Below are 27,850 nucleotides of genomic sequence, written 5' to 3' on the forward strand. Positions count from 1 at the left end.
CATCACTTTCAGGTTATTTGTAGAGATGCACCGATACCGATATTCGGATCGGTATCGGCGCCGATCCAGACCTATTTGACGGATCGGGAATCGGCCATGCGTGACCGATCCACGTCCTATACTTACTTATTTAGTTTTTGGCAATCAATCGCACGACAGCTCTTTCCCATTTTATATGTGTGTTTTTGCGGAATTCAAATCGAACGCTATCACTGCCCCTAAGTCTTTTTTGCTACTCAGTGGGTGTGAGTACAGTGACTTCCGCCTGCTGTGAGGTCATGCGCATACCCTTCGCAGTACGAGGAGCGTAAGATAAGACGTGACGATCTGGGAGTATTTTAGGCTTTTAACAGAAACCGGAAGCACAGCGTTTTGCAATCTATGTAAAATAAGGTTTTGAGGTGGGAAAAGCGTTTAATGGAAAATCCCATTTAACAAAGCGCACGCAACTGCGAGACAAAACAAAGCAATGGATGATTTGGGAGTCGCTAACTTAATCGGTCTTTGTCAGTCACGTGTCTGCACTGTCTGACACGCCCCCATTCGCCATTTTGAAGGTATTCGCGGACGCAAACACTAGGAAGAATGGAGAAGAAAAAGCAGAACGAGAAAATTCCTTACAGAGAAAAACTTACGAAGGACGCCAGGGATCAGTATTTGGCTAAATTGTCAACAATCAGCAATATAGATCCGTATGATCTCACATAAAAAAATGGAATTCCGACGCGACATTGTTGCCTCTAACTTCATCTCTGGATATAACAAACTACCTTGTTTATGGTATCAGCGCTTACACATATGAACAGTTCAAGAACTATAAATCTCTTGAAGCCCACGGACATTTCATCAATGGCTGGGTGTAGGATCTGTTCACATTTCGAACGCAGGACTGCGACAACACAATCGTCACTGCAAAGATACGCTAACTTGTAATCAAGTTGCAAACAAATCTGTACAGCCTCGAACAAATTAGACTAAGAGGGGACATGGTCCAGGCATATTAGATTCTAACAGGTCTGGATGCAGCCAAATGGCTACTTCAATAAATTTCTTATGTTCTTATGTTCAAGTTAAGTTATTAGAAATTATATGATGAAGTTAACTGTAATCATGTAGACAGCCTTACAAATGCATAATAAATAATAATACATGGAATAATTTAACACCTCCTATACCTGCCGTCCATATCCTTTTTTCCAAGTGGGAATCCGAAAAAATCTTATGTTGTGGTCCACCTTTCTGCCTTGTGATTTAGTATGACAGCCTTTCACACAGCACGAGTATCCCATCTTTCGAAGGATAAAGGCGGATGCAAACGCTTGCTCTTGAGTTATATACCTGCAAAATGGCGATTCGACCCAGAATACACTGCGACTTTAGCGAGTGTGACATCAACTGTCAAAGACCGATTGGACTGTTTTGCGAACTCGTTGCTTGTGATACAAGAGGGGCTGCCATCGCAACAAAAGTGTAACTGCGCTGATGCCAATGGGAGAAAAACTGATAAAATTTTAAGTATTCGCCACTTGTGTATATTTGCTTTGAAGATATTCATATTGAACTGCTAATGCCTCAAAAACGCTTACAACAAATGAGGTGGAACAGTACGTTATGTATGTTTGAAGTAGCCTAATTAAATATTTTTTGTCATACATTTTTTCCATCTGTATTTACTAGCTTAAAAAAAATAATATGTAAAGTATAACAAAGTAAAAAGAGCTCTTGTATCGGAATCTGTATCGGTATCGGCAGTTGTGTATCGGAATCGGATCGGAACTGAAAAAACGTGGATCGCCCATCTCTAGTTATTTGCCAATGTCTGTTTGTCTCGTGTATGGAATGTTGAGCATTTACTGAGGTCTATGGGCTCCGGTTTTAATTTTACTCTCTTCTTATTCACTTCACTGCCCCCTGCTGGAGCAGCTTCACTGTTTCACTGCCTCCCTGCTTTCCTCTGACTGTGGAATGAAAAGCTGCCCTTTTACCATCATATCATATCACATCATATATATATATATATATTAGGGGTGGAGCCGAACCCGAATACGGTATTCGGAAAGGCACAAATAATGTGTTTTTTACGAATACTTATTTCGAACAAATACTTTAAAAAATATTTGTATTCGGGAACAAGAAAAACTTTATATTAAAAAGCTGCGTTTCCTCTTGAGACCGCAGTGCATGCCCGGATGAGTGAATGAGTGAGTGAGTTCAGGAGTCGGGGGGGAGTAAAAGAGGTGACTGACACAGGCTGCTCCACACAGCAACAGAGAAGGCTCGGCTGAGCGAAAAACAGACTTAACTGTATCACTATTTTTGTTGAATAGATTTTTGTACCTTAACTGTGTTCCGGAGGCAGTTTATAACTTTCGGGAAGCGGAGTTTGATCGGGAGATTATTCCATTACGCTGCATTATTGACGTCTGCAGTCAGGTGTTCTCATGTTCGCTCTGTTTACGTAGCTCTGTTAGCTCGGTAATTTAGACAATAGGCTGTTGACAGAGTAACGTTAACGTTTGGTTAAAAAGGTTAAAACAATGCTTGTGTAGTTGTGTCGAATTGTATGCACTTGTAGGAGTTATATGGTACGTTTAAGTTACTCTGTCTACTGCATATCCATAATTATAATTAAAGAATACTTACACTATAACGTAAATTAGAAGTGCAATGCAAAAAAACTGGATTTTTACGCCTATTTTGAATTTTACTCGAATACGAATACAAATACAAATACTTTTCCCCCCTCAACAAATACAAATACAGATAAAAATACCGGCTGCTTTGCACACCCCTAATATATATATATATATATATATATATATATATATATATATATATACACTCACCTAAAGGATTATTAGGAACACCATACTAATACGGTGTTTGACCCCCTTTCGCCTTCAGAACTGCCTTAATTCTGCGTGGCATTGATTCAACAAGGTGCTGAAAGCATTCTTTAGAAATGTTGGCCCATATTGATAGGATAGCATCTTGCAGTTGATGGAGATTTGTGGGATGCACATCCAGGGCACGAAGCTCCCGTTCCACCACATCCCAAAGATGCTTTATTGGGTTGAGATCTGGTGACTGTGGGGGCCATTGTAGTACAGTGAACTCATTGTCATGTTCAAGAAACCAATTTGAAATGATTCGAGCTTTGTGACATGGTGCATTATCCTGCTGGAAGTAGCCATCAGAGGATGGGTACATGGTGGTCATAAAGGGATGGACATGGTCAGAAACAATGCTCAGGTAGGCCGTGGCATTTAAACGATGCCCAATTGGCACTAAGGGGCCTAAAGTGTGCCAAGAAAACATCCCCCACACCATTACACCACAACCACCAGCCTGCACAGTGGTAACAAGGCATGATGGATCCATGTTCTCATTCTGTTTACGCCAAATTCTGACTCTACCATTTGAATGTCTCAACAGAAATCGAGACTCATCAGACCAGGCAACATTTTTCCAGTCTTCAACTGTCCAATTTTGGTGAGCTCGTGCAAATTGTAGCCTCTTTTTCCTATTTGTAGTGGAGATGAGTGGTACCCGGTGGGGTCTTCTGCTGTTGTAGCCCATCCGCCTCAAGGTTGTGCGTGTTGTGGCTTCACAAATGCTTTGCTGCATACCTCGGTTGTAACGAGTGGTTATTTCAGTCAAAGTTGCTCTTCTATCAGCTTGAATCAGTCGGCCCATTCTCCTCTGACCTCTAGCATCAACAAGGCATTTTCGCCCACAGGACTGCCGCATACTGGATGTTTTTCCCTTTGCACACCATTCTTTGTAAACCCTAGAAATGGTTGTGCGTGAAAATCCCAGTAACTGAGCAGATTGTGAAATACTCAGACCGGCCCGTCTGGCACCAACAACCATGCCACGCTCAAAATTGCTTAAATCACCTTTCTTTCCCATTCTGACATTCAGTTTGGAGTTCAGGAGATTGTCTTGACCAGGACCACACCCCTAAATGCATTGAAGCAACTGCCATGTGATTGGTTGATTAGATAATTGCATTAATGAGAAATTGAACAGGTGTTCCTAATAATCCTTTAGGTTAGTGTGTGTATATATATATATATATATATATATATATATATATATAAGCTTTATTTTTAGGCTTCCACAGAATGTTAGGCTTTTGTTTATTGATAAATGGAGTATTATCTAAAATGCAGACTACAGACTGTGACTCATCATGCATACTGTTAATAAAAATGCTTTTCATTAAGCCAGAGCAAAACGTGAGCAAGTTTTATATGGTTGTAGCATATCAAGTCAATAAAGTAAATTAAAGTATAAAAACCTATAAAGTAAATATTGGTAATCAAATAAATTCGTTTTATCATTCAAAGTAGGTCTAATAGGATTTTTAAAATTTCACGTAACGCTGTCAGTGAAATTTTATTTTATAGAGACGCTGCAGCAGCATCAACAGAAAAAAAACGAGGAATTTAAAACGTGGATGCTTAGCCTGTATATTCTTTAGGCTATGAAACCCACTGATTCCTTTATTTTTAAGCCTATTTCGTGTGGAACGCCATTGCCAAACCTGTCCGTTGTTGCCTATATGTTGCTTAAGAATAAAATTTTCTCGGTGGCAATGTTGCCGTTGCTCATATATCTTTTTGATATAAGGCTTCGGTTTAAGGTGACATTTATTAGGCATGCAGATTATTTGTTCCTCATAAATTGGAGTGAGCGTGGAGAGATTTCACTGGAGCGGGAGGAAATTTTAGTGGAGTGAGGAGCGCGGTGTTGAGCGGAGCGGCTTAGTGCGAATTAGAACGGAGAAGCGGGTGGAGCCAAATTCTCACTGCTCCACTCCGCTCACATTCTCTGATACAAAGCCTCATTAATAATTTAGCCATACTAAGCTGCTTAAATTGTGGCCGTAAATAAATGTCCGTATAGCACAGAAAAGCTGGCGCACTGCCAAATGTTGCCCCTTTCATCTGACAGTACTGTGTCATGCTATGCAAATATACATCCAGCGCCATTGGTCTACAGGGGAGTGGGCGCTACCAGGAGCTGCACAGAAAAAGGTATCACAACTGTAATAACACTTTTCTGCATATATTAATCATCCAATGGCATGACCAGTACGAAAATACACCCCCACACCATTCAAATATATATCACCCAGGAGACATATCCGGTATGTTTCCAAGAGTTTTTCCTCTGACTCGACACCAATATGCCATAAAACCATACATCCAAAAAAAAAAAAAAAAACCCAGCAGAACCATAGCTTGCTAATTTTCAAGATCAGTCAAAACTGAGTCAGCAAAGCTTCAATATAAAACCAGAAAAAGCTGTAATGTCCTTTTTGGTCAGAGTCGTTCTCATGACGGTGGGTAAATCTGGGATGGCACTTCTGATCCTCATGACTTGTGCGCATATTAAAATGGGGCAGATATATGGAGGTGGAGACTCATTGACTTAACACCCTATGGTGTAATTTGAACACTATTAAAGTTAATAAAGATTAACACTGTAAAAACAACACTCACTGCACACTGTAATGTGTTAAAGGTAATACTGAATGGTGTGGACCCATATAGACACCATGTAGAGTAAATTTAACACTGGTACATTTGCTGTGTGTCATAAATTTCTACCACACCTCCAAATGCCTCTATGGGTAGCACTGTTCTCTCCAGGAGCATAGGACCGTGGGTAAGAGTGGACCTGACTAACCAGGCCCCTGTCTAGATGTGGGGGGAAATAATTTGACTTTGGTTTCTAATTCTAATACTTTCTCATATTATATAAATAAAAAACTTAAATAATAAGTTCTGCTTGTCTGCCTGGTGTTTCCTTCATCTGCTTATCTGCTTGCTTCTTGGAATGAAAGTTAGAAGAGGGCAGGCAAGTGTCTTTCAGAAAACAGGTGAATCTAAAGTGCACTAAATATGTTGCAGTAAGTTAGCTTGCAAATAAGAAAAATTTGAACAGATACGTGTAGAATCCTCATTTAACCTGCTTTAAACCCTGCACTGCCTGTGATTGGCTCCAGACCTCCCATGTGACCCTGACCAGGATTACTGGCCTTTACTGGAGATTGATGGACATTAAAAAACAAACATTCTTGTGATTCCATAACATATATAAATCACCAGGTCTAAGTATTATGTTGTAACATTTGTTGCTGACCTTAAACAGAGCCAAGAGACTAAGAGGTCTAAGAAACAGGAATTTATTTGGCGATTAGGGGAGATGGATTAACAGAAGCAGGACAGCATGATGCAAGGAAAACAGGCAAAATGTAGCTTATATATCACTTTGCTATTAAATGGGCAATAACAAATATGGACAGTTAGTCATTCTCACTCTTGTGGTTGGTTAACAGAGTGTGTGGACAAACATTCATTACTGAGAAAGTGATAAAGGTAGAATTTCAGGGGTTGTTGTTTAAGAGACTGAGCATGTGCAGAGGAGGAGAGAATGAAGGACAGGACCCCAAAAGGGGAGTCGAAGGGCAGGAGGGCGTCTCACTCGGGGCCCCGGATTTCAGGAGGTGCCTGTCACAGCTGGAGGCGGGATCAGAAGGGGCATCATTGCAGTCAGAGCCCCGTCCTAAGGAGCTGTCACTGCTGCTACCCTCCCTAGGAGAGAGACCCCAGTGATCACTGCCCTGTTAGGGGGAAGAATCACATCCTGGGATATTAACCGAGCCTCAAGTCACTGCATCAGTAAATACACTGGTCTGAACACAATATTTTCCTATTTACTTTTCCAATCCATTAATGTCCAGCATTTACTAGAACTTACTGTGGTTTCTCCAGGTGATAATGGCCACTCCGGTACACAGCAGGTAGACCAGACCAACAGCAGCATGAAGCAGAAAGTGCCAAGTGTGGTCTCTGAAGGATAAACAAGCAAAGAACATGCATTCAGTGGTCACTTTATCTGAGACACCTGTCTTGTACCAGGAAGGACCCCCTGTTTGCCTTGAGAACAGCCTGAATTCATCCTGGCATGGATTTCAGAAGGTGCTGGAAACATTCCTAACATGCTAACTTGATTTCTACAGATCTTTCAGCCACAAATTCATGCTGTTAATGTCCAGTTCAGCTTCATTCCAAAACTGTGCTTGAAGTTTGGGATCTGGGGCCACTGAAGGAACCTGAACTGTTGTGTTCCTGTACCCACTTTGTGATGCTGCATGTCTTTTCCTGCAAGAATTTTCTGTTTGAAAAAGGGTGGATTGTAGACATGGTCAGCAACAATGTTTAGGTTCACGTGACATTCAAGTGAAGCTCAGGTGGTATTAAGATGAGTGTTTTGTGCCAAGAAACATCCACAGTGTTACACCATCACCAGTTTGATGGGTCCATGCAGTCATACAATTTACTCCAGATTCTGACCAGAATGGAACAAGAGAATGAACATGAAGGTTTAAAACATGCAGGTGTAACAGAGTGGAAATACACTGGGGTATTTATTTACAAGAGATGTTGGTAGGGTGGCATGGAGGGCGGAATGTGGGAGTTCTCATATAGAGATACAAATGTACTTCTACAGGTAAATGTACTCAACAAAAGATCCACAAATACATTTTTACATTATTTATTTTGACATAATGTTAGTTTTTCTCGATTGCTTTGGAGCATTTGTCACGTGTCAGTAAACATTTGCAAAACAACAAAATGCAATCCCTACACCATAATGTCACTTCTGCGTAGCAAAACATCATTTCGTATTGTTTTATGCAAATTTCCAAATGTTTTAGTGCATAAATGCAAATAGTTTAGTACAATTGTCATGATTTGGTACAACTTTCAGTTGCTTTACTCTAGTTGGTCAAAATATATTATGTAGTTTCCCTTTGTCATAATTTTCCATCCAAAACAATACATGTATGTGATCCTCCTGTTAGCTACCACAAGCAAAACAGTTAAACAAGCTTTCAAAATGATTTTAAAACATATCTATAAACTGCAGTGATATGCCTTGTTGTATTTTTGGTTCCCACAGTGCTTGATTTTGTTACGATTGTGTTGTTTCTGTATTGTCATTTTATTGTTTTTTACTATGTATCATTTTGGTTGGCTGTTGTACTGTGTTTTGAGATCTGTGGCCTGTACTACGAAGTGGGGTTACTGGCTTATCGGGGTAACTTGTCGGATTTAAGGTACCACAGTTTAAATGGACTTCATATTCGCTCACTTACATTTTGCCCAGACTACCTTAAATCCAACAAGTTACCCCGATAAGCCAGTAACCCCGCTTCGTAGTACAGGCCACTGAAGAAGTTACATGTACATGAAAGTGCATATTTTGGGTTACAGGCTTTTGCAGCTAAACCATAGTGTTGTGCTATATGCATGAGTTGTTTTGAGAAATGCTCTTATACGCTTAAGAAAATTAGTTGTTTCATGAAATGCACCAAAGCAATCATGAAATAAACGGTAATACACACATCCCCAAGTTAACCATACCCAGATAGCATCATGTTATTGTTTCAACATTGAAGTATAGTTAAATACGTTGAATAATGGTCAGTGTTCGATTATCGACGTTGAAACTGAATTGATTTTTGGTCAGATTTTCAATATTGAAAAATTGATGGTGGCAAAACCTTGAGTCAATGTTGACTTCAACATTGAAAATAACATGCTGAGTCAACATCGATCTTACCGAAGAAAATCAAAATTGAAAAAATTTATGCTCGGGGATGATCAATCAACATAGATTCATGGTGGGTTCTTCAACACTGAATAAATTTTTGCTCAATGGTGCATATATCAATATTGATATTAGGGATGTTAACCGATGACCGTTTGACCGGTGGTTGACCGTATCAACGTTAACCGGTCAAAGTTGTCGGTAGTCGGTTAAAAAAAAAAGTGATATCTAAATTAGGCTATTATAGACAGTGGACTATACGCTACTACAGTTAGCCATCTCATTCCTCATCTTTTTGTGTTAAGTGAACAAATTATCCCTCACACTCAATTTTTCATAACTCGCCTGTTTGTACTTAATAAACCAATAAAAACATTTGGCGCGAGGTCACAGCGTTTGGTGTTGTGTATCCCAAGAACTAATACCAAGACCTTGGCATCTGCAGGTGTTTATTAATTCAGCTTGTATCACCAACACGACACTTCACACACCTTGTACGCCGAGCCACACGTTGCTGCTGCATGTATCCCATAAGGGAGTGTGCCTTCTTAAAGGGGCTCAACACATTTGGAGTGCAACCATATATAATACACAATCCACTTGTATTTTAAACAGATCATTTATCACAACGATCTACATCCCCTTCCTTTAGCTGAAACCTCCTGTCAGGGAAACACTTAACAATTAACAAATTCGTGGCATTACATTAACATAGCCAACAACTTAGAATGCCAATGGTTTTCATTATAACAATGTAACCATTGTAGTTACAAATCCCAAGATGGTCTTTACGCATGTAAAATACACATCAAATAAAGAATGGTATTGGCATGGAAGCAGCCATAATAAACAAAGATAGCAGGTATTCAAAATAAGAATCAAAGTGCCCCTAAACTTACATTAATAGAGCTCACTATTCATATCTTGGGTTAGGCTTGCAAATACGACCTGAACGCGTTCTGTACGGTGCACTGTCGAACTTGTTAGGGGACAGTACCGTGTGCTTAGGTGGGTCAGTGCGTACAGGTTCTGGTTGAGGGAGGTGTATTTGTGGTGAATGTGGCGCAGGGGAAGTACAGTCCTGTGCGCATGTAGTGGTGTGTTGAGAGTCAATGTCCTCGGGTGTAAGCTGTGGAGGAGGAGGCTCTGCAACGGGAAGGATGTGGCGACGGTTCCTCCTATATGTTCTCCCATTGCATTGGACAGTGTAGGAACGAGGCTCCTTGTTCACCTTCTTTACTGTGCCGAGGTGGTTGTATCCTTTCGGGGTTTGCATTCTCACAACTTGTCCCTCTGTCAATGGTGGCAGTGGACAGCTCGAGGCATCGTAATAGCGCTTTTGGGTCATTCTCTTATGAAAGAGTTGTGCAGTGACTTGCTGGGCATGTTTGGGAGATGGTGCTAACAGCTTGGAGTTGACGGGAATGGTTGACCGTGTCTGCCGTGACAGCAGGCGTTGTGCAGGGGAACCTAACGTTGGGTGACGGGGAATGTTTCTCAAATTTAAGAGATTGAGGAATACGTCCGTTCCATCTCTATGAGATTTCTCCATCAGCTGTTTGGCACTACGGACTGCTCTTTCTGCCAGGCCGTTCGACTGTGGGAACTCTGGACTACTAGTAACATGGATGAAGTCCCACTGTTTGGCAAAGTCTTTGAATTGTTGACTTGTATACTGTCTGGCATTATCAGAAATGAGCGTGTGCGGTGTGCCATGCACAGAGAAATGTCTCTTTAATTTTCTGATCACGGCTGGGGATGTCGTGTCGCGGAGAAGGTCAATCTCATACCAACCCGAGTATGAGTCCACGAGCACTAGGTAGTTTTGGCCACGCCACTCAAGCATATCTGTCGCCACAATAGACCAGGGCAAGTCAGGAACTGGGTATAGGGTTAGTGGTTCTTTCTGTTGATGTGGCTTTGTGCTGTTACAGACTGAACATGTGAGGAGTTCCGCTGTGATATCAGCAGTCATGGTAGGCCAGAAAATTATACCTCTTGCTCTGTGCTTGGTAGCATCCAGACCAGGGTGACCTCTGTGCACTATGCTGATGTATTCCCTCTGTAACGAGTGAGGAATGACTGTTTTGTGTCCCTTCATGACTATTCCGTCTTCCACAGCTAGTTCATCTCTGTAGGGAAAGTATGGCCTCACAGCAGGACACAAACTACGTTCTTTACTAGGCCAACCCTGTTGAATCACAGTGCTGAGTGCCTGTAGCACCTCATCCTCTGCTGTTTGCTTTCTAATTTCCTCCAGTCGGGCAGTGGCGATGTAACTGACGGACATGACCTCAAATCTGTCATTTCCAGCATCTGGAGGGACCTCTGTGTTCGGAGCACGAGACAGGGTGTCCGCAAGATACATGTGCTTACCTTTCTTGTACACCAGACTGATGTCGTAGCACTGTAACCTGAGCATCATTCTCTGTAATCGTGCAGGGGCTGTGTGAATGGGTTTCTTCAAAATGGTCACCAGGGGCTGGTGGTCCGTTTCGACGATTGTAGATTTCCCATACACATAATCCCTGAATTTGGTACAGGCGAATACGACAGCAAGCAGCTCCTTTTCAATTTGCGCGTACCGTGTCTCTGTGTCTGTGAGCGTTCGAGACGCGTACGCTACTGGTCTGCCGTCCTGCATACACGCAGCACCAAGTCCAAAACACGAGGCATCACAGGTTAATGTAATTGGCCTTTTCACATCAAAGTATGACAAAACAGGCGGGGTGGTCAAACATGCTTTGAGGGTCTCAAATGCCTGTTGGTGCTGCTGGTACCAGCACCATGCAGTGTCTTTGTGCGTCAGCTGCCTTAGAGGTGCAGCAACATCACTAAAGTTCGGAATGAACTTCCCCAAGTAATTTGCCATCCCAAGGAAGCGCTGCACCGCCGGAACATCCCTGGGAGCTGGCATCTCAGAGATTGCCTTTATTTTTGAAGGATCCGCCTTCAAACCTTCACGAGTAAAAATATGGCCTACATAGCTGACTTGGTCCAGACGGAATTTGCATTTGGCAGAGTTTAGTTTGAGCTTAACCTCACGTGCTCGATTAAGCACTCTTTTCAAATTGATGTCGTGCTCAGCAGCATCGCGGCCTCCGATGATAATGTCGTCTACAATGATAGCACAGGGGTACCCTGAAAACAACTGCTCCATTGAGCGCTGGAACACCTCGCTTGCGGAGCTTATGCCAAAGGGCATACGAAGAAATCTATAGCGCCCAAAGGGAGTACTGAACGTGGTCATCATAGAGGACTTGCGGTCCAGACGTATCTGCCAGAAAGAATTCTTTGCATCCAGCACTGAAAATACAGTTGCTCCCGACATCTGGGATGCTACTTCCTCTACACTGTGCATTGGGTGATGGGGCCTCTTCAAGGCAGTGTTGAGATCTTTAGGATTTATGCACAGTCTAATTTCTTGTCTGTCCTTCTTATGTGTCGCGACCATAGACGAAACCCAGTCCGTTGGCTCGGAGACTGGCGTTATGACACCCAAACTCTGCATGCGGTCCAGCTCTGCTTTAACGCGATCCTTCATTGCCAGCGGAATGCGATGTGCAGGGCGAACTACAGGCTGCACGCTTGGGTCTACTGTCATGGAATAAGTGATTGGGAGTTCTCCAAGTTCATCCCTGAACAAGTCGTTGTATTCATTGAGGATTTGTTCAGTACAGCTCTCCATACTGACCAGGTGAACGTGTGGGCTCATCGAGACAATCCCCATATCCGAACACGCACGAAATCCGAGCAGCGGTTGGACGTCTTGATCCACCAAGAAAAATGGGAGTAAGTGGCTTTGTCTTTGTAAACTGCACAACAGTGTGACTAAACCTTTTGTTTTAATTCTACCCCCACCATAAGCTACAAGGTTGGGTGTGCTATCTTTCTTCACAGGCCGTTCATCTTTTGCTACTCTCTCGAAGGTTGTTTGCGACATGACATTGCACTTTGCCCCTGTGTCGACTTTCACCTCAATTGGAGCTTTGTTTATGTGCAGAGTGACAAATCCCTCTTCATGCTCAGCCATGGAAGAGTTAACTGTGTCAACACACCTATCGAATTCAATGCCATCAACATAGAAAGTGTCATCATACACAGAGGGGTTATCCATTTCAAGTTCATGTACTGTCTTTTTGTAGTTTGTTTTCGTCGGGCCATACTGACTACGTGATCTGCAACACCTTATAAAATGATTCATTTTCTTGCAGTTGTGACACAGTTGTCCGAAAGCTGGGCATTTCTCTTTCTTTGCCACATGATTATTTCCACAATTTCTGCAATTAGTAATGGTGGGTGAATCATTCTGTTCAGTTTTGGACTTTTGTATTGGCGCCTCTTGCTGGAAACTGGATGTACTGCATCCACGTTAGAGGGCGCCTGCGGCACAGCCAGAGTTTTATTGTTTTCTTCAGTCATTTCGTGTATGCGACAAATTGAGACAGCTTTAATCAGAGATAGGTCGCAGTCTCTTAACAGTGCTTTCCTTAAGCTTTCACTGTTGATGCCGCATACAATCCGGTCACAGATTAGCTCGTCTGTCAACTCACCGAAATGGCATGCTTTTGCTTTAATCCTGAGATCACTGATAAATGACTCGATAGATTCACCTTGCTTCTGGTTTCTGGAATGAAACTTGTGTCTCTCCATGGTTTTATTTTGCTGTGGGTTACAAACTTCGCGAAATTTCCGTTTCAGGCATTCGGGATCCTCTCTTGTTTCAGCGGGAGTTAATATAGCAGCATCCCCGCCCGGTGCACGCACCTCCGCTGCGTAGACAAACGAGCGCTCTCGTTCTATGGCCTCCGGTCCTGCGAGATTGAGGAGGATATAGGCCCTTGTCTTGGCAGGTTTATCATGGTGCGCCGCCGCGATGAAAATGTCATACTCCTGCTCGAAGATTCGCCAGTTATTGGCAACATTCCCCTCGAAAGAGAGCGGATCTGGTCTCCGAAAACAATCCGCCATAGTCGCTCGCAACGCGGTCCTCAGAAAAACTTTCACGGGCTGTCCCTGCTTTCTACAAAACAGTTCACTCGCAGGCGAAAAGTCCTATCCCTTTTCTGACACCATGTTGTGTATCCCAAGAACTAATACCAAGACCTTGGCATCTGCAGGTGTTTATTAATTCAGCTTGTATCACCAACACGACACTTCACACACCTTGTACGCCGAGCCACACGTTGCTGCTGCATGTATCCCATAAGGGAGTGTGCCTTCTTAAAGGGGCTCAACACATTTGGAGTGCAACCATATATAATACACAATCCACTTGTATTTTAAACAGATCATTTATCACAACGATCTACATTTGGGTTCGCGCGCTCACAAGGTTTGCGAAATTTAACTTTAACTTGTTTTTCGTTAATTTATTTTCCAAGAATAACTAATGGCCAAACCGTTGTGTTATGTTTTAATAATTAGCACCCTTAACACCTGTCTGTGAGCTGTTTGTTGGCTACAGTATTCTCATTCATAGATTCTAATAATTTTTCGTTTCTTTAATGTTATTCTTAAGAATAGCTGTAGGTTTTTGTCTGTTTTGGTTGCCCTTAACAGAAGTTGACACTTGTCTTTTTGAAAAATAAAAAAATAATATTAATTATACAACAGAGTTGTCCTGTCCGTTATTAGAAGGCACACAGTGAGTTAGACCTGCCTTGGCCGGTGCGTCTTTTACGCATTCTGAAGGTGCCTGTTTTATGCATTGGTTTTATCATGTTGCAGTCTATTAGGCAACATTCCGCATAAGATGGGCTTAGATTTGGAAATACATTACATCTACATTTCAGTGGTAACCGATAAGGTGATGATGATCATCATCTTTCTTTATTATGGTTAGCACTACCTCAACTAAAGCGGCGTCTCTTCGGAGCTGTCATTTTCTTAAATGAGCCGTGGCAATGTTTCAAATGAGCTTCTAACCTAGACAAACGCCTTTATTTTCAAAGCGATCACCTTGTACCCAAACCATTTGAAACTAAGGAGCCATTTGTCCTACGATTACATACAACAAGCTCTTCGGCGCCGCGTTTGCGGGACTCATGTTTCGCGCTGTAGGGGATTTTAAAAAAGTGACGTGAGTGGCAGTGTGTGTGTGTGTGTGCGGGAGGCAGAGCGGCAGAGAGATGCGACAGAGTTGCGAAATTGCAGGCGCGGCTCGAAATGGCTGTTATTTCAAATAGCGTACCATATTTTAAACTAATCGGTTAACCGGTTTCAACCGGCTACTGAGGCTCGGTGGTCGGTCAAGAAATTTTTTAGTTTTCGCCATCCCTAATTGATATACGCATTTGTCTTTTTAGTGTGTATTAATTATAATAATATACAAATTACATTTTCACCGTATTTTTCTTAAGAATAATACTTTAATGTAAACGACACGTGTTGTTTAACTCAGAGAAACCGCAGTTAAATATACAGGCATGAGGTGGATGCGTTCTCACACATGCGCAGTTCATCTGGGGGGCTTCTGGTTGAAACTGTGCCGCGAAGAGAAGCAGCACGTGAAAAAGCTCATCGGAGGTCGTCAGACAATTATACGTCAGTATATTCCACTTTTTAAAAGGATAAATGGATGTTTGTAGGTTTATCGCAGCCATATTTCAAAACTTGATCTTTTCAAAAAATGCGTTTTTTAAATGACGAATTGCGCTAAGGGCTTAGCAGTGGTAGTACACAGCAAATATGCCATTGTTAAATTAACACTACGTGGTGTTTATATGGGTCCACACCATTCAGTGTTACCTGTAACACTTTACAGTTTGCAGTGAGTGTTTTTTTTTTACAGTGCTGGCTCTGTTCTGACTGATCTTGGTGATTAGTGAGCTGTGGTTCTGGTGGTTTTTTTCCTGGTATGTGGCTTTATAACATGTTGATGTCGAATCAGAGTAAAACTCTTGGAGACATACAGGATATATCTCCATATATATTTTAATGAGGTGTGGGGGCATATTTGACTGCTAGCCCTGCGATTTGATGATTAACATATGCAGAAAGGTGTTAGGACAGTTGACACCCTTTTTGGTGTAGTTCTTGGTACTGGCTGTTCCCCTGTAGACCAGTGGTGCTGGATGTATATTTGCATGAGATGACACAGTACTGTTTTTGACTTAACAGATTTTTAACCACCGTGATTGTGATGAATAGGGGAAGAGAACAAAAACCACAGAAATGGCTCTTTTGTGCTACCAAGTGATTAGGTAAGATTGTATAGCCTCTATAGGTTAGCTAGAGAAGTTAATTTTTGTTTTTGGAACTATTTTGTTTCTATTCTCAACCTTAACTCTTTAGGAGAAGCATCAAGACCATATGTACTTCTACAAGTGATATATTGACTTTAACAGAATGCACTGCAAAACATAAAAGATTCCTTTGGGGAAGCATATATGTAAAAACTACACTACTCAGAACAATTAACATACATCAACCTACAGTAGAAGTACTAATAATAAAATGTGGTAAAGACTAATATAGACTAAATCAAAGTGATTTGATTTGTTCTTCTATCCCAAGTTGTGGTCTAAACGCAATAAGGCCACCACCCATTATATCTGCTTTAGCGGAAATGTTCTTTCTTATTCTGATTGAAGAAACCTATCTCATTCATGCTTAAATAAATACATTTATATTGGCAGCTTTTCAATGTTCTCCAACTTACATAAGCACAGTCAATTGGTTATCAGGAGCTGAGCTGAAATAAAACTTGCCTAAAAAGAGAAAAGGCTATGTTGGTCTGAGTCTTTCTTATTATTGTGGGTTAGTAAAACACAGCAGCTGAATCCCCAAATGAGTTCAAATGAGAGTACATTAAAATAGGGCAGATATGGGCCACCCATTTTGTACTTGTGTGCCACCCGTATGGGCTTGCAATTTGAGAAGAGGTGGAGACACGTTGTCTTGCACTCTATGTTGTAAATTGAACACTAAGAGTTAATAAAGATTAACACTGTAAAAACAACATTCAAGGCACACTGTAAAGTGTTAAAGGTAACACTGAATGGTGTGGACCCATATAAACACCATTGTAGGAATTGAACAGCTCAAATGGGGATGGTTTTCCACCAATGTTCAGGGGAATTGATTATGAATTAATTAATGATTAATTCATACACAATTAAATATGGAATATTAGGTTTGAGTTGTTGTTCCGATATCACAGTTTTATATTAGTCCCACTTGGTAAAGAGCTGGATGATTTAAGTCCAGAATGTGAATGGAATTCATTCGTTGGTATCACTACTCAGTCTAAAGATAGCTGCCCGTCCACCGGGTTAGCTTCTCTTTGTAACCTAGCGACTCAGCTCTTGGCCAAAGAGAGAGTCTCGCGATACTTGAGGACGCGAGTGGGACTTCAAAGCTCAGTAACGGGATTCAGACCAATAAAGTGACTTATTGTAAGCACAGAGAGGGAGATTTAAAATGTGAACAGCATGCGTTTATTCTAATACTACACTAAAACAGGACAAACATTACACATAACCTAATACATACAAACACAATAACGGAATTACGGAAAATGGATTTACAGTAGGAAACAGTGATAAGCTTTGATTAAATACTGTTCTGCAACGGCAAGCCTAGGATCTAAACAGGCAACCCAGATTTCGGCGTAGATCAGCCGGTACTAGTTGCCTATTAGAGAGTTGTCGGTGAGTTTACGTGATTGCAGCGGGGATCAGCTTTATCTTTTGTTGAAACTCGCGGCGAAGAGGCTTCGTAGTTTCGATGGTAGATTTAATCTTCTCCGCGCGTAGTTTCTCCCGCAGTCTTGGATTGGAGGCTTTACGTTTTCTTCTCCTTTTTCGATGACATTTTGTTTCGATGACTTTTTTTTTTTCTCCTCCTCCTCCTCCCGATTCTCTGGGTGTGAGGTTTTTATGCCCCATGGGTCCCATGAATATTCATGACCCAGGGTCCAACTCATACCCAATGAGAATTGGTACCTGGATCCGAGGGGCCGGTTGCAGGCTCCCCGAATGTCCCCATAGATTTATGGTGGTCTTTGGCCAACTTTTGTGCTGATTTTAATTAAGTAATTTAGCTTTGGATAGGTTCAATTGTGTAATAATCCGTCCCCGGATTCATATTCGGACATAATTTAGGATGACATTGATACCAAACATGATATTCCACCTTTGATCCAAACCTTTGCTAATTTTCATTGATTAATTTATAATTCCTCTTATGAGGTGCATGCTTATTATTGCCATCAATGTACAGAATACATGGCTAGGTGGCATACCTCACAGCTGTGACAAGTTCAGGTATATTTTACTGAAGCTGTACCCCATTGCATACAGTGTGTCCTAATTAAGGATGGCTTGGGTAACTTTCTTTACTTCAGTAAAAGAACAGGGTTGATTATACATTGCCAAATTATAAAATGTAGCAAATCGGGCTATTAAAAAGGGGTTCAGTACACAAGTTTTCACATACATTGCATAGTCTCTTTCAGACAAAGGGAGGCAGGAAAAGAGCGCGAATCTCTGATTTACGACTGTAAGGCATAGATAAGCAACCGCATTTCTACCCCTTCCCCCCCCCTTTTTGGTGAGGGGTGGGGGCCTTCCTTAGTTCTATTAACTAAATAACTATGTGCTCAAACATTTCTACCTACTTGGTTACACCACTTAAACTCATTTCCCCTATTCTCTGAGAGAGGTGTGAGCACGTGGTTGGATAACCCCAGTGTTTACCTATCTGTGCCTATTAATATATATATATATATATATGTATATAATTGTCCAAGTGGCAAAGATACAATGGGACATTCATAAGAAAATAAAAGACAATTGTGACTGACACATACACATCCACCAAGTTTACAGTAATGATGCCAAATAATAGTGAGGATAACACACAATCAAATACACAATAGATGGCATATGATTTTAGCTTTGTCCCACTCCAGAGAGATGCAGGATCTCCCCCCCTTTCCACTATCTGGGTCCTCCGTTTGAGGGCCATAAACATTGGAATGCGGGCTTCGGCTTCCTGGAGAGGGGCCCTGGGTCAAAGAGGTACGGAGGGAGATCTTGGCATGGCCGACTCACTCCCTCAGCGGCCATAAAATACTGGCTGTGGGGCCTGCGTGATCCTACATATCCCCCCTTTCGGCTGATTATGGCATTGCCATCATTCAGGCGACAAAGAGCTAAAAGGGATCACCATCACAAGACACGACACAGAAACTTCCCATCCTTTTGACAGCCTGGGTAGTATGGTAGAAGGGAGTCGACCGTTGGCATCAGGCTTTGGAGACATGAGTGAGTGGGGACAACACCGGTTTATGGCGGTCAGGGATTGCGGCTCTCGAGCGTTGCCTAAGGGTCCCCGCTATTGGTAGTATCCTTGCGGGGGGGCAGAGGAGTTACCTCGATGAGATCTCCAACCTGTTCAGTTGGAGGTTCGGTTTGCCGTTTCCTGTTCCTGAACAATCTGGGATAAGCGGTGGCGCATTTGTCAAACTGACTTTTTACCTCGCGGTAACGGCGGAACAGGATGACTGCCAGGAGGAGGGTCAGCCCTTGGCCGAGGACCAGAGCAATGCATAATACAGTGTCTGCAGGAGTCCAAGTTTGGCCAAGGGTCGGGGCTGATCCGACCGGTTGTCGAGTCAGAGCCTGCAGGGCATCGTTGAGGGGCTTCAGGTCTATGGTTTGGGTCCCCTCGTACTGGATGCGTTGCTCTAAGGCAGGGTCCAGCTCAAAGGAGTATTCTTTGAAGAATGGGGACACTTCTAACGTTGTTTCATAGGTGTCGGTGGGCAGGTGGTATAGGGCTAAGTCGTCCACATGGAGGATTGCCCCTTTAGGTACATTAGCCCAGAGCGTTTGATTTGGGAGTGTAATGCGGGTGGCAGTGTCATGTTGGTCATATGTAAGCATGGCTGTCTTGGAGGGAGTGTTAATGAGCCACTGACTTCCCACGATTTCAGCCTGGGTTCCAAACACTTGAGATCGTGGTGTAACCTCGGCCGCGCAACTGGAGTCAGTCCTCATCGGCTCGAGTCCACAAATACCTTCCGTGTTATCTCGGACAAAAGGTTTGCTGGGGCACAAGTAGTGGATATCCTTGGTTTGGGTACACATGCGGAGATTTGGGGCCAGATAGAGTTCAGGGTTGCTGTCATGATAAGCTACCACGTCTGGGGTATGGAGCCGGACATAAGTGTCTCCTCGCCAGAAACCCACATTGATGACGTCCTTTAGACGGTAGATGCTGTTTGGGTCTATAATGGGCAGGTTCACGAGGAATGCTACTTCCCGGAGAATGGGATCAACGTATAATGGTATAGCGCTTCCCAGTGAATAAGCTAAATGGGCTTGTATGGACTGTACAGCTCCCCGTGTGGCCCCGGCCAGGATATCTTGCACTAGGCTCAAGGGCACCAGGTACGGTGGTATTCTACCCATGGCCAAGCTATCCAAAGAGGAACTTATCTCGCGAAGCATGTCCCCCATCAACAACGAAACGACTTGCGTGTGCGCATAGTCGTTCTGAAGAACGTGAAAAAGTTGGTTTACGGCCTTCACTGTCTGGTTGAGGATGACACTATGAGTGTTTACCACAACGATGGTGCCCTGCACAGTTTTACCGATAGCTTGGGACGCCTCCTTCTGGGCGCGAATCTGTTCTTGAAGTTTGGGAATTTCGTCCTGCAATTCGCTGACGTGACGCCGTACGGTGGCTAAATTTATGGCATTGACTGTGGTAAACCCAATATTAAAAAGGGTGCCTACAGCTGCGGCAGCCCCTAGCAGCGCCCCCAGGAACCTCTTTGGCCGGGGATTGGAACCGCTTAATTCGGCTTGGGTCACAGTCATCTTTTGTAACTGCTGCAACATATAGGTAGTGTCCGCAGCAGCGTGGTGAAGGGCGTCCTGAGTCCACTTGACACCCGCCCAACTAGCCTGGGGCTTTTCATTGGGGTAATGGGTTCGGTAGACCTCGTAGGGGTCGAGACGGACGAATACCCTCTGCGTGTGGGTACGGCAGTTGGTAATCAATAGGCCCGGTTGTTCCCTCAAAACGATGCCTGATGGAGGCCCAGGAACAACCGTCTCAGACTGGGTCCTTGCTCTTGCCATCCAGAGTAACGTCAGGAGCAGGGTCAGCATCCTCCTAGTGGCAGGGGGTAGACAATGAAAGGTCGTGTTATGAGGGGCACTGAGCTAGGTCAGAGCCTCGGGTGATTGAGCTTGTGGAGTAGGGTTAAGGAGTAGTGAAAGAGGGTAGGATAGTGAGAGGATTGTGCACACCGGTGCAGAGGGGACAGAGAGTTTGAAAACCCTAACACTCAGCCAGGGAACGACTGAAATCAAATAGACGGGACAAATAAAAATGCATAACCGTATCCTCTTCAGTAATTTCCCGGGCACGCGTGAGCCACCCCAGGTCCTTACCAAAAACAACAACCAAATGAAATAAATAGTTAAAAAGAAAACTTAATGTCACTCAGATACCAGTAGTCAGGCTCACCACCTTAGTCTACCCATCTGAGTTTCCTTGTCCTTTTTTTTTTTGTTTTGTTTTGAGCTTGGGGACATATTTAAGGTTGAAGGTTGGCTGTGGTTTATTTGGAACGGCTGGCTTGATCCTGACCACGGTCCACTGGGGAATGATCAGTGGGTCTTCCCAGCCTTCCTTGGGTTCGGTGTTGCCTGATTTGGTTTCGGTGAACCCACTTGAGGCATGTTTCTGGAGTGCCCCGGCTCATTTTAATACGGTAAGCTACAGGGGACAGTTTGTCCACGATTTCATGCGGTCCTGACCAGCGTGGCAGGAGTTTCCTGGAGAGTCGTTGTGTGGAATTCCGACTGCTCGGCTGCACGAAGTTGTAGTACCAGACTTTGTCCCCCACTTGGAGTTCTTCCTGTGAGGTTTTCTGGTCATAGTAGGCTTTCCTGCCTTCTGCTGCCTTCTGCAACTCCTGCTGGGCGAATGCGAAGGAAGCTCTTAGGTGCTTGTGCAGACTGTCCAGATACTGCTGCGTGGTGTAGGCTGTGACAAGGCTGTGGTCACCTGTTTGGTAGAGGAGGTGGAGAGGGAGTGTCATTTGTCGTCCTGTCATTAGTTCGAAGGGTGACACTCCCGTGGACTTGTGGGGTGTGGCCCTGATGGCCATGAGTACCAGCGGTAGCTTTACATCCCAGTCCTTCTGATTTGATGCCACGTATTTCTTGAGCATACCGACTACGGTTCTGTTGGTCCGTTCTACTTGGCCGGATGCCATAGGGTGGTGGCTGATATGGAACTGTGCTTTGATGCCCAGAAGTTTCCAGATGTCCTTCATCACTTCGGCAGTGAAATGGGTGCCTCGGTCTGAGTTGACCTTCAGCGGGAGGCCAAATCTGGAGAACACATGGTTCATGAGCAGGTATGCCGTTGTCTGGGCTGTGTCATTGGGTGCTGGTAGGCATTCTACCCACTTGGTGAACTGGCAGGTGACAGTCAGGAAATACTTGTTTCCCCGGGTCGATCTCGTCAGGGGTCCTACCCAGTCGATCTGCAGATCTGACCACGGGAAGTTGATTCCTCGGCGCTGTAGAGGGGCCTTGTGGTTTGGGTTTGCTGGCTGAAATTGGCAGCAAACCAGACACCCTTTCACGTATTCTGTCACGTCCTGCCGCATGTTAGGCCAGTAAGCTACCTGATTGAGGGCTTGATAGGTTGCTTTGGCATTGCGGTGTCCCGCGCAGGGTGCGTCATGGGCGTAGAGTAGCATCACCCCCCTTTGGTCCCGAGGGACCACGAGCCTTGGCGAAGTGTGATCCTCGGGGACGTAGAGAAGTACGCCCTTGACCAGACGCAGAAAGGCGAGGAGTTGGATGAGGACGCGGAGATCTGCGGAGGCGTCGAGATCCGTGGCCGAAATCGGGTTGGTGGCGGGGTCGCGGAGGTGATCGGAGATCTTGCTGAGCACAGCATCAGCAGATTGGAGGGAGACAACGTCTGAGTCAGTAAGCTGAGGGCCGAGGTCCAGGAAGGAAGATGCTGGAGCCAAGGCCAGCTCACGAGCTTGGCGGCGAGTGATGGCATGCACAGCAGGGTTGGGTGGGGGGGCTTGAAACTCCCACGGGTCTCCGTTCAACGCTCCAGCTTTGGCGAGCGCATCTGTTTGGTCATTGTAGGTCTTGTCCAGGCCTGGGAGTCTGGAGTGACCACGGACCTTTTTCCAATAAATGTGCATGTCGTGCGACGTTATCAGTGCGTCACACGTCTGCAGCAGTTCCTGGTGTTTGACTGGCTTGTTACCTGATGTCTTGAAGCCATTCTTCTGCCAGTGAGGGAGATGGCATAGGAAGCTGAGTCGTGCATAGTTGGAGTCCGTGCAGATCAGCAAATCCTTTATGCCCTGTTTGGCAGCCAATTCCAAGGCAATCAAAATCGCTGCTAGTTCCGCATACTGTGACGTGCGGGGGCCCAGCTTGAACTGCTGTGGTGGGAGTGGATCGTCTCGGAGCCATGTGAGACCTGCCCCGGCTTTCAGGTTTCCTTGATGGTTGAAAGCACACCCGTCCACATAAACGGTGACCATGTCCTTACAGACGTTCTCATCAAAGTAGTGATGGTGAGCTGGCTCCATCACCATCTGTGGGTCAGGGACACTGATTGCTGATGGTTCATCCTGAGAGCAGTTTTGGCAGCTAGCTAGTCCTGTCCCAAGGGGTAGCTTTTGGGTTTGGGCATACCGGATGTCGATGTCACGGCCCTGGAGTGTCATCAGCCAGGTGGCTATGCGTGAATTAGTGACCACCCCATCTCTGATGCGCTGGCTGTTGAGGAACGTGACAGGTTGATGGTTAGTTTCAATGATGGTCTTCTGTCCCCCAATGTAGTTGGAGAAATGCGTCATTGCCCAAACGGTGCAGAGTAGTGCCTTTTCACAATCGGAATACTTGCGTTCTGGTGCCAGAAGGGTTTTGCTGGCATAGGCAACTACACGCCTGTCTTGGTCATAGACTTGATACAACCCTGCGCTCAGACAGTCCTTCGAGAAGCCTGCTTCCAAGTGGAACTCCTTGTCCGGGTTTGGGTAAGCCAGGCAGGGTGCTGAGCACAAAAGCCGTTTCAGTTCTGTCATGGCCTCTTCTTGTTCTGTGGTCCACTGAAATGGGATATCCTTCTTCAGAAGGGTGGTCAGTGGTCTGGCAACGTCCGCGTAGTTTTCGATAAACTGTCTGGAGTAGTTGCACACCCCTAGGAAACTGCGCAATTCTGACAGGTTAGAGGGCGCCTTGATGTTCTGGATGGCCTGGGTGCGGCTGGACTGGGGCTCAACACCGTTTGGGCCCACCAACAGGCCAACATAATTGACCTTGGTTTTGCACCACTGGCCTTTGTGGAGGGCAATTTTAGCACCTGCTGTAGCCAGTTGTCCTAAAACATGGTCAAGTTCAAGCAGATGAGCGTCCATTGTGGTGCTTCGGACCAGAATGTCATCCACATAGACAAGGTTTCCTCGAGCTCTTGCGTCAGGCAGTGCCTTGTTCAGGAAAATGTTGAACTCAGCCGGCGAGTTGGCATAACCAAAGGGGCACCTGGTGAAGGTGTATTGTCTGTTGGCAAAGGTGAATGCCAGCTTATGTTGGTCTTCAGGGTGCACTGGGATGGTCCAGAATCCTGAGGCCACATCCATAGTGGAGAAGATTCTGGCACCACCGACTCTGGGGAGGTCTTGTTCCAGCTGTGTCATGCGCCAACGGGACAGAGGCACTTGCTGGTTCAGTTTCCTGTAGTCGATGGTGGGGCGCCATTTCCCATTCGGTTTGAGAACTGGCCAGATGGGGGCTGAGTATGTGCTGTTGCATGGTCGGATGACCCCCTTTTTCAACATGGCATCGACGATGTCCTGCACAGGCTCGTATGAAGCGATGGGTATCTTGTACTGCTTCACGAATGTTGGCGGGGCCCCTGGTCGAGTGGGGATGCGGACCATGTGAATGTCCGTGAGTCCACAGTCCAGAGAGTCTTTGGCGAAGAAGTCCTTATACTTATAGATGACTTGACGAAGCTTTTGGCGATCTTCATCACAGTCAATAGCGTCGGCGTCTTTGAGGATTTGCCGTACTTCCGCCTCAAATCCAGTGTAGGGTTCACTGATTTCCTCTGTGGACTTCGGCATCGACTGATTTGGGGGTTTGACCGCTTCTGAGTCTGTGGTTATGGCACAAATTGTGAGATGTTGCTCATCTGTGAGTTCAACTCTACATACCGCCTCCTTCGTCACCGGTACGGTGGAAGTAATGGCGATGGCGCCGTTCGGTGCTGTGAACAGCCGATCTCTGTCCAGCTGGGCTGTCAGCAAGTTAGTGGGGATCTGACCAATCACCGGAAGTGCTAGGTCAAAATCATGGAACTGTTGGCTGATGAGCCATCCTACCCTGGTTGCCCTGGGTACAGTGATGTCGGCTGCCGTGCAGTTATTGACGAGCACATACACTGTCCGACCTGTTACCTCCAGGAGCGGCATGGCCTCCAGGGTGAGTCCCAATTCCGTTGCTTGGGCGGACGGCTGGAAAAAGGCCATGGAGTGGTCTAGCGTTTGGCCTTTCTGCATGTTCAGGCGCATCGAGATGCCTTTCCTGTATGCGGGGAGTGTCACAGTTCGTTCGGTGACCATTGCGCATGCTTCCGGAATGGTCTGTCCTGAACAGAGGTTGTCAAGGTTCACCTCGGATTGGTGCATTTGTCCCCGTAGGGAGGTCCAAAGGACGTTGTTGATTGTGTCCACTTGGATGGCCATTCTGACCAGTAGATCCGCACCAATGTGGACCGAGTGTGGAAGACTTGGGATGACCGTGAAGTAATGCCTCAGAGATCGCTGGTTCCAGACGAGGTCCAGGGCACAGATGCCTGTGGCTGAGACAGTGGACTCCGGGTCCATGCTCAGCGGGAACCTCGAGGCTTTACTGGCATGTGGCACGGGAACGTCTCTTTGCCTTAGTTCCTCGTACAGTTTCTGGCTAATAGCGGATTTTTCCACCCCCAAAGTCATCACCACGTCCATGACTTCCATGCCTTGGAGCCGAATGCCGTCCCTGACCTTGGGACGATAGGGTCCCGGCGTAGGATCCAGGCTGCACAGGAAGGAGTCATGTCGCTGGTATGGGTCTCCTGCATTGAGATGCTGATCTGGAGGGGAGTCTTCTCCTTGGTGCGGAGTGAAGTCTGGGGAGACAGCCAGGGTTTGGCATTCTCCCATGACGGTGTTGGATGCCGGTAAGGGCAGTGGTTCTCGGACCTGAGCCCAGATTTTTAAGCGCTGCAGGTCCAGCAGTGGCTCAAACCGGTTCAGGTGGTCTTTTCCAATGAGAAGAGGGATGGATTCGAGTTGGGAAATGTATATGGGGTGCATCACGTTCATTAGGCCAATGGACAAGTTGAGTGGCATCACATGTTCGATCCTGGTGCCTATTGGTGAATAAGCCTGCACGTCCAGGGAGCACTTCTTGGGCTGGAGGGTTTTGTTCTCCCAAGCCGCTAGGCGTTGCACCTGTAGGAAGAGGCTGGTAGACATGAGCGTGATGTCTGCTGCCGTGTCGATGAGGGCCTCCAAGGTGATCACATCCTCTAGGGTGAGGGATAGATACAGCTTCTTGGCAACCCCCCTTTCCACCAAGTCCCCCAGGAATCGCGGTGCAGGGGCCTGGACGGAGATTGGCGAGGTGTTGCCATCGTCGGGTTGGTGTTCCGAATCACGACACACCACCAGAACAACGCTGTCAGGCACAGGCGAGGGCTCATCTCCCTGGTCGGGTTCTGTGGTGGGGGCAGCAACATCAATTGTGACAACGAGGTGTGAGTCCGCAGGTTTTTCTATTGGAGCCAGGGCTTCTTCCCTGGTTATGATAGGAATGACCGGTGGGGTTCGAACGTTGCCTGGGGTTGAAGGCCAGGGCAATTCACGGGTATGGTCAGGTGCGGGTTCAGGTGACGGCTGGCCCTCTCGTCCTAGTCACTTGGGATCTTTCTCTCGAAAATTCCTGGGACTCTTGGGAGGATTCTGTTCGAAGAAGTCGCGCAGCATTTGAAGCAGGGCGGACTCCTCCTCTTTCTTGGATGGTTCCGGCTTTGCATCCCGTTCCAAATCCCTTGTTCCATCGGACTGGTTCCGTGGTAGGGTTCTTCGCGGTCTCGGGGGAGAGCCGGAGTTAGGACGCCGGTCATCCGTCTTGTTCCACGAATCCCGTGCTTGTGGCTTGCCCTTGTTAAGGTGGCGTCGTTTCTCCCACTGACCTGGCTGGGACTTTGCCTGCTGAGGGCGTGAGCTGGGGTATCGCTCTCTGGGGCCCGTGACCTTCCAACCATGGTTACGGGTTGGAGCAGGGGGTTGAGAGTGGCCACCTTCTAAGGGTAGGCTGGGGTCTTGCGTCACCAGGTTCAGCACTGTGGTAGCCTTGGGTGGTTTCTCTGTTGTTGCTGCTCGTTGCTTGTTATAGGCCTTGATTGCCAAGTCTCGCAGCCGCTGGCTGGTCATGGTGTGGGGGCACGCCATGAGCCCGATGTGATGATTCACGGTGGGATGGAGATTCCGGAGGAAGAGAATCTTGAAGTTTACATCTTCTTCCATGCCTGGCTCATTTTTGGACCCGAAGTAGGCTCGCCGTAAGCGGTTGTAGTAGACTTGGGACGTTTCCTGTCTACTCTGCCTGACGTCGAGTGCCGTAGTAAGACCTTGTTCTGACTCTGGATCAGAGAATTCTCGAGTCAGTGCTTCATGTAGCAGCTTGGGGTCCATCTTGACTTGATCTGGCTGTCGATCCAAGAAGCTGCGGACCTCTAGGCTGGAGGTGATCCTGATGAGGTAGAGTCTATCTTCATGGGTCACATTGTCCAGCCTTTGGAGGTGGAAGTCAACATCTTGTAAGTAGGCATGTATGTCGTGGCCGCACGTAGGGTCAGGGGTGAACTTGTTCACGTTCCGGGCTACCTTATCCAGCTCTTTGGTGGTGAGTCTGTAGCGGTGAGGGACTGGTCTTGGTAGGCTCGTGCCGTCTGGGGAGTCTCCCTTGAAATGGGCCCTCCAGGCGCTTGGTTCCTTGAAGTTGCTGGATAGGTGGGGTGGAGATTCCCCCCTGTGAGTAGTTACGGGAGCCGGATACAACTGCCTTGGGGGCGGTAGTGTGGCAGGAGGGGACCCTGGTGCTCTTGCTGGGTTGTACGGCGTTTCATATTCTGCCTTCGTTGCGCGCGCCCATTCGAGTTCTTGGCT

At 45.7% G+C, this 27,850-nt stretch overlaps 1 long non-coding RNA gene across 2 annotated transcripts in view; it reads right to left on the bottom strand.

The window, feature by feature from the left end:
- Positions 1–6,180: 6,180 nt before the first annotated feature.
- LOC111841099 (uncharacterized) overlaps positions 6,181–27,850 on the bottom strand; it is a 38,677-nt gene continuing 17,007 nt past the window's right edge. The window contains exons 3-4 of one of the 2 annotated variants that reach the window (XR_011989880.1): positions 6,772–6,863; positions 6,181–6,634 (exon numbers count right to left, since the gene is read on the bottom strand). This is a non-coding gene — a long non-coding RNA (uncharacterized lncRNA). The remainder of the gene's footprint in view (positions 6,635–6,771; positions 6,864–27,850) is intronic. The other variant, XR_011989881.1, reaches the window with a different exon arrangement.

Source organism: Paramormyrops kingsleyae, chromosome 4 (assembly GCF_048594095.1).
Source record: "Paramormyrops kingsleyae isolate MSU_618 chromosome 4, PKINGS_0.4, whole genome shotgun sequence".
In the NCBI taxonomy this organism is placed as follows: Eukaryota; Metazoa; Chordata; class Actinopteri; order Osteoglossiformes; family Mormyridae; genus Paramormyrops; species Paramormyrops kingsleyae.